Source organism: Rhinoderma darwinii, chromosome 2, assembly GCF_050947455.1.
Source record: "Rhinoderma darwinii isolate aRhiDar2 chromosome 2, aRhiDar2.hap1, whole genome shotgun sequence".
In the NCBI taxonomy this organism is placed as follows: domain Eukaryota; kingdom Metazoa; phylum Chordata; class Amphibia; order Anura; family Rhinodermatidae; genus Rhinoderma; species Rhinoderma darwinii.
In genome coordinates, this window is record NC_134688.1 from 293,833,053 (window position 1) to 293,840,498 (window position 7,446).

Genomic DNA, 7,446 nt, shown 5'->3' on the forward strand with positions numbered 1-7,446 from the left:
TACATATATACAGCACTATAACCAATATATATGTACAAACTTTGGTTCTGGTGTTGTATTTATGTTCTAAGCTTGATTCTGGTGTTGTATATATGTACTGAGCTTGGTTCTGGTGTTGTATTTATGTACTGAGTTTGGTTCTGGTGCAGTATATGTGTATTGAGCTTGGTCCTGGCACTATATCTGTGCATTAGCTGCCAGATCCGTCATGGCTTAATGTGCACGAAGCACTGTCCTCCACCCTTCTCATGTGCACAGCCTAACTAAATGGGCTGAGAACGCTTAGGATATTGAATGTGTGCATATAGGTCTATACGTAATGGGTGAATTTAACATAATGTGTGAGTAGGTCTGTACGCTTATGTAATTATATCCATAGTGTGGCATTCCACACTAAAACATTCTGGACTGAGAATTCCTTTAGGTAGAGTCCACTTTAATGTAGGGGGTATTTGGAATATCGTAATTGTTCTATTTTATTATTAGAATCATTTTTAATGGTGCGATACACCTCAAAACACAGTGAACCCCCCCCCCCCCTGCGGCGTGTATGTCTTTGTCCACAAAACAGGGGACCTGTTGTTAAAAATGTGTATCCCACCCCTGAGCAACGGTACTGCTGTGGCTGCTACAGCGGTACTGAGCAGGCATGATTGTGTCAGCAGCAGACTCCCAGACCTCTGAGCACTGGCCCATGTGGTATTTGCTAGTATATACACTATAACACACACACACACACACACACACACACACACTATACACTACACACACATACACAACACACAATATATATACACTAAACACACTATCTACACTATACACACACTACATACATTACATCGACTACACATATCCTATACACACTACATACACACACACCACTATACTACACATCACTTTTGGTAACAGTAAGGCTATGGCTGCTATAGCGGTAGTGAGCAGGGATGATTGTATCAGCAGCCCACTGAGCACTGGTCCATATTTAATTTGTTAGTACTGTACACAGTACACACCATCACAACACACTCACTACATACACTATATATATATATATATATATATATATATATATATACATACACACTACATATATAGCATAGACTAAACTTACACTATACACACCACACTATATACCACACACTATATATACTATTTATTGATGAATTGTACTAAATAATACTGATGTACATATCTGAGTTGCCTTGTGATACTCTATGAAATATTGATGTACATTTATGTATTATGTTGGTGGTTACATGTATGAAATGTGTGGCTGTGGATTGTCCCTATCTGCCCGTGTGTGACATTTTCTCTGATGCAGGACCACCTTAGGATTTTTGCTGATATATTTGAATATTTATAATTAATAAAAATATTTATTATTCTTTTTCCCTCTCTCCGAGTGCAATTTTTTCCCTCCTTTCTGGCCATTCCGTTTTTCTTCCCCTTAGTTCTAATTTAATCGGAAGGCACCGTACCCATTGTACTGTGTTATGTGGTTCCTTTTGAGACGTGCTTTTCTGTTATTGTACATCACACATTATATACAATTCACACTCACACCACACACTATATATTCAAACCACACACACTATATACACATACTACACGCCCACACTATACACACACTTACACTATATACAATATACAAACACACACCACACACTATATGGAATTACATTGTACACACTATAAACACTATTTAGACTTACATTATATACACCATACACACACTATATACAATTCACACTCACACCACACACTATATAATCACACTACACACACTACCATTTATACACACACTATACATTATATAAACTATATACACATACTATATGCAATATACACACACACTATATGCATTATATACACGTACTATACATTATATACACACATACTATATGCATTATACACACACACACACACACACACACACACACACACACACACACACACACACACACACACTTACACTATATGGACTTACATTATATACATATTATAAACACTACACACACACACACACACACACACACCACACACTATATAAACTTACACTATGTTCACTATATACACACACCAAACTTACCAGAGCATCTTCCTCTGCGGTTCTCGGATCTTAATCATGTGACTGTGATGTCACTACAGGTCCTACACCTCCTAGTTGCAGTCTTGCCTTTATCAAGCTGCTGCTGGAGGTGTAGACAGTCGGGACAGTGCATAGCAGCACAAAGGAGCAGAATGTCAGGGAGCGTGACTCCAGCACCTGCCCATCACAACCTCTGACAGTCTGCTCTCTACAGCTGATGTGCTGTGCCACCCCTTACAAAGTGGGAGAGTGATGCGCCCACTGTTCCCTAGCATAGCTCGCCCCTGCAATTGACTTCCCCCCATCTCTTCATCAGCAGGTGGGACTGACGACCGCGAGAATGCAGTCGGCAGATGCCCTGCATAGTTTTTTGAAGTTATGAACTGCCCATATGAGGATCCGCCATTGCGAAGAACCACTAAATTAGAGCATCTTCATGTATAGGCTGGCATCTTCTACAACACTTACCCTAAAGGCCGCAGCTTTTCCCGACGATTAGAGTTAGTAGCCAGGGTTGTTATTAGAGAAGGAAGCTCATGTAGATGTTGCTATGAGTCAAATCTTTTCTTCTAGTGAACTTCTCTCCCATCTCCAAATAGGAAAAGCTAAAAAATAGAATTTCCAGAAATATTGAATAATTTTTTCTTATTTTTTTTGTATCTATTTCGACCTAAATGCTATTTCCTGAGCTATAGTATCAGTTCTTGCAAATAATAATAACTTTAATAAACATGCAAACTGATTTTGATATTGAGCAAACTTATATTTTAGAAGTTATGTTAATCCTTGTTAGATCCTTTTTTTTCTTATGTTTTTGTGAATAATTATATCCAACATTTAGATACCATTATTGTTTAGTCTACTCTTTAAGACCATTGATTTGCTTTTTTTAAATGATCATTATAGAGTTTTAAGTAAGAAAAGGGAGAGCAGCCGAGCAGGGGTGGGATTCAAATTTTTAACAACAGGTTCTCTAATTTGCCACCAAAGATATATATGCCAGAGGATGTCACGGTGTGTAGCGCCACAGGAAATTAATTTGACTCTAATAAGCAAATAAAACAATTACTATATTCCAAATTCGCTATATATTAATTACTTGTGATTAAATATTTTTGTATGTATCCATATAAGTATTTTTGTATGTATCAGTAAACTTTTCAGGCTTGTGTAGCTCCCTGTTCAAAATTTTTAACTGGATTGCCAACCTATGCATATAATTACAAAAGCATACAAACCTACCCAATGTGTTATATTAAACTCACCCATTACGTATAGACCTTTATGTGCACATACAGTACCCTAAGCATGCTCAGCCCACTGTGAGAAGGGTTTCCCACAACCCCCCAAGTACAAAAGTTTTGTGTACAAAAACAGTGCCAGATTCAAACCTAATGCATAAATACAGTGCTAGTACATAAATGCAGCACCACAACCAAGTCTAGTACATAATAGATACTGCACCAGAATCAAGCCCAGGATATATATATATACATATATATATATATATATATATATATATATATATATATATACAACCAAGCTTATAACCGAAATACAGCATCAGAACAAGGCTGAGTACATAAATACAGCACCAGGACCAAGCTAAATACATAAATACAGCACTAGAACAAAGCTCAGCACAAATACAGCACCATGACTGAACTCAGTACATAAATATAGCACCAGAGCCAAGCTCAGCGCAAATACAGCACCAGAGCAAGGTCCAGTACATCATAAATACTGCACCACAATCAAGCCCAGTGTATATATATATATATATATATATATATATATAGTAACCAGGACCAAGCTTACAACATAAGTACAGCACCAGAATAAAGGCCAGTACATAAATACAGAACCAGTACCAAGCTCAACACAAATATTGCACCAGAGTAAAGTCCAGTGCATAAATACTGCACCAGAATCAAGCCCAGTGTGTATATATACATATATATATATATATATATATATATATATATATATATATATATATAAAAGCACCAGAACCAGGCTTATAACATAAATACAGCACCAGAACAAAGCCTAGTACATATATAAAGCACCAGGACCAAGCTCAGTAGATAAATAACGCACTAGAACCAGGCTCAGAAAAAAAAAAAAGTTCCAGAACCGAGCCCTGTACAAAAATAAGATGCCAGAACTAAGCCAAATACGTAAATATGGTGGCAGAAGCAAACTTAATACAGAGGTACAATGGGATGGTGCCAGTACCAAGCTCAGTGTAGTGTCCATGGCCAAGGGCCGTCGGGTTTACTCACCTCCCGACACCCACAGAAATGGATCCGTGAGCGCTGGTCCCCATCTCCTTCCTAGGAGACGCCAGCGCTCACTTCCGCTCCAGTCTGCAGTGTCCCGTAGGGTGCGCACGCACGCTCGTGCCCGGCTTTAAAGGGCCAGCACGCGCACAAAGGAAGTCATCATCATCAACTGCCATGATTTCCTGGTCTATAAGAAGGCCCCTGGCCTGCTGATCCTTGCCTGAGCGTTGTTAGTTTTCCCAGTTTGTCTTGCAAATGGTCCCTTAGTATTTCCCGTTTCAGTTGTTACCCGTGCCTTGTTACCTGTTCCTGTATCCCATGCTGTTCTTGTTCATGTGCCTATTAGTGTCGGAGTCGTGTCACGTCCTGTGTCATCTGCCACGTCCGGAGGAATCCGCCACATCCTGGGTCATCTTCCACGTCCGGAGGAATCCGCCACGTCCTGTGTCATCTGCCACGTCCGGAGGAACTCACCACGTCTGGCGCAACCTACGGCACCTGTGTCATCCGCCACTCTTGGCGTTGCCTGCTGAGCCCTTCTTCATCTGTACCAGAGCTGCGGCCACTGTCTGGACTATCCAGGTACCCTTGTGCGGGACATTGTATTATTGGGGGGGGGTATCTTTATGTTTGGCCAGCTGCCTCCCCGCTATGGCGGTACGGCCTAGTGGGTCCAAAAGACCGCTACGTGACACTCAGTACATAAATACAGCTGCAGAACCAAGCTAAGTACATAAATGAATCACCAGAACAAAAAAATCAGTACATAACTTCAGCACCAAAACCAAGCTCAGTACGTATACACAGCACCATAACCAAGCTCAGTATATAAATACAGCTCCAGGACCAAGCTAAGTACATAAATAACGCACTAGAACCAAGCTCAGTGCAAAAATAAGGTGCCAGAACCAAGCCCAATACGTACTGTGAGACAGTGACAGGTAAAGTCATTGAGGGAAGGTACATTTCCCCTAGAATCCTGTCATATGTATCCTAGGCTCCAGGGAATGAGTAGTTCTTGCAATAGAAAGCTCTAGCTTTCCAATCTCGGCTTAAGGAAAAGCCGGAAAAAGGGCCTGGAGTTGGATTGGAGAAGAGCAGGGCGGATTCCACAATCCCTAGTCCATCTCTGTTTGTAGGACAAGGCTGCTGCTCAATTAGCTGCACCTGTAGCCTGTGTATAAAAAGGTGCAGACACAGTGTGTGTGAGTCTCACCCCTGACTCAGACTGGAGACTACTAAGGCTGGAGTAGCCTGTATTCTATGTGAGTAAAGACCTGTGTTACTTTGTGTCCAGTGCCTGGTAGGAAGGCACTTGGTATAGTTAGATAATATCTTGTTTAGTTAGTGCTCAGACGAGCAGGATTTATTTTGTATTTTGCCTTGTTGTACAAGAGGCTGTTTCTTTGACAAGAATAAAAACACAGGCAAAGCCCTGTCATGACTTTTAATGCACAGTGTCCCTGTCTCTGGCTACAAAGAAACCGCTGTACCAACCTCTCCTGATGCTAAACCCTCACATATGGTGGCCGATGCGGGCACGGTCTTAAAGAGACATACACCTATTTAAAAGGACTTTTGCTGCTCCAAGTGGAAAATCGTTGCTAGGGGCAACAACACAATTTTTTCTCCCCGAGAGTGCTTGGAAGTGTATGTCTTGGGTGAAGGCGGCAACAGGGCTAAAAGAGACTGTTAAAACAGCTGATCCAGGCTAATATCAACCAGGGGAATATAAGCACAGCTCTGCAAGAAGCCAGCGCGACTCAGCGAATAGTGCATGAGGAAGCCATGCGTGCACAGGCTGAAACCAATATTCTGCTGGGTGAAGCCCACAGACTGGCCTTAAAAGAACAGCAGCAAATTAATCGCTATTTGCAAGACTAAATTCAGGCCTCAGTGGAGAGGTCAGTGGGGCCTCATGGTTTGCGCCAAACCACTCGTGCAGCGGTACCGACATCTCTGCAGAAGATGACATCCACCGACGACGTTGAGGCCTATCTCATGGTGTTTGAGCGAGTGGCAGAACGAGAGAAGTTACCTTCAGATCAGTGGGCAGCAGTGGTGGTGTGAAGGATGGAGTGGACAGAAGTTAATGTTTATAATAATTTTCTTTCTTTAATAAAATATAGACTTAGGAGTTGTGTACATAATTGTGATGAAGCAATAGTAGGATTAGATAAGTATACGTGGCAAGATGGCCCCTGAACAGGGACTACGCCCTAATACAATAACAAGTCACTTCCTGGTATGAACGAACTATGAACTATGAAGACATATCTAAAGGACCAGATAAGGGTGAACCTATCCAAGGATGACACAAGTAACAAGAGGCTTACAGTGATACGTGCTTTTATAAAAGTGTGATAACATGTACCCACCCCCAGGAGAAAGGAGATATAGAACAAATGTGTGTAATAAAGCAGTGACGCCTCTCCTGACACTGAGTGAGGAGCTTTGTACCAGACTCTGTGTGGTGTGATTCCTTTCGTACGAACTCAGCGTATTATCCCTGCCGGTTGAGACTGATTAGTACCCGAACATTTGGCGCCCAACGTGGGGCCACACTCGAGGGACAAGCCGTGTCCGTGATCGACGACCCCCAGACGCCTCAACATCGAATCGCCAGCCACGCTCCCAGGAAGTCTGATCAGCTTCAAATAAAACACGGTAAGGTTAAGTTCATGTTTATGAATATTGGCTCTTATTCGTGTGGGAGAGTGAGCAGGTGATAAGGTACCGAGGTATTTGGAGTCGATCCCGGCCACACTCTCAGCGACAGAGTTAACCCGCTGTGTGGCTCCAAGAATCATAGTATAGATAGTCGCGTCTCGCCGGCATAGGTGATAAGTATAAGTGTAATAATTCAATTAGTCGCAGGGTATAGTTTGATACCATTAAGACGACAGAGACAGACAGTCAGTTATAATTGTGTTCAGAAACATCGAGAATAAGGTTTCATTCTCAGGACGGTGTTAGATATAGAACAGTATGTTTAATGTACAAAGAGACAGGCAAAGGAAGGTGGTCCATTAACCGCAAAAGAGATAGTAGAAAAAAGAGAAGGCAAGAAGA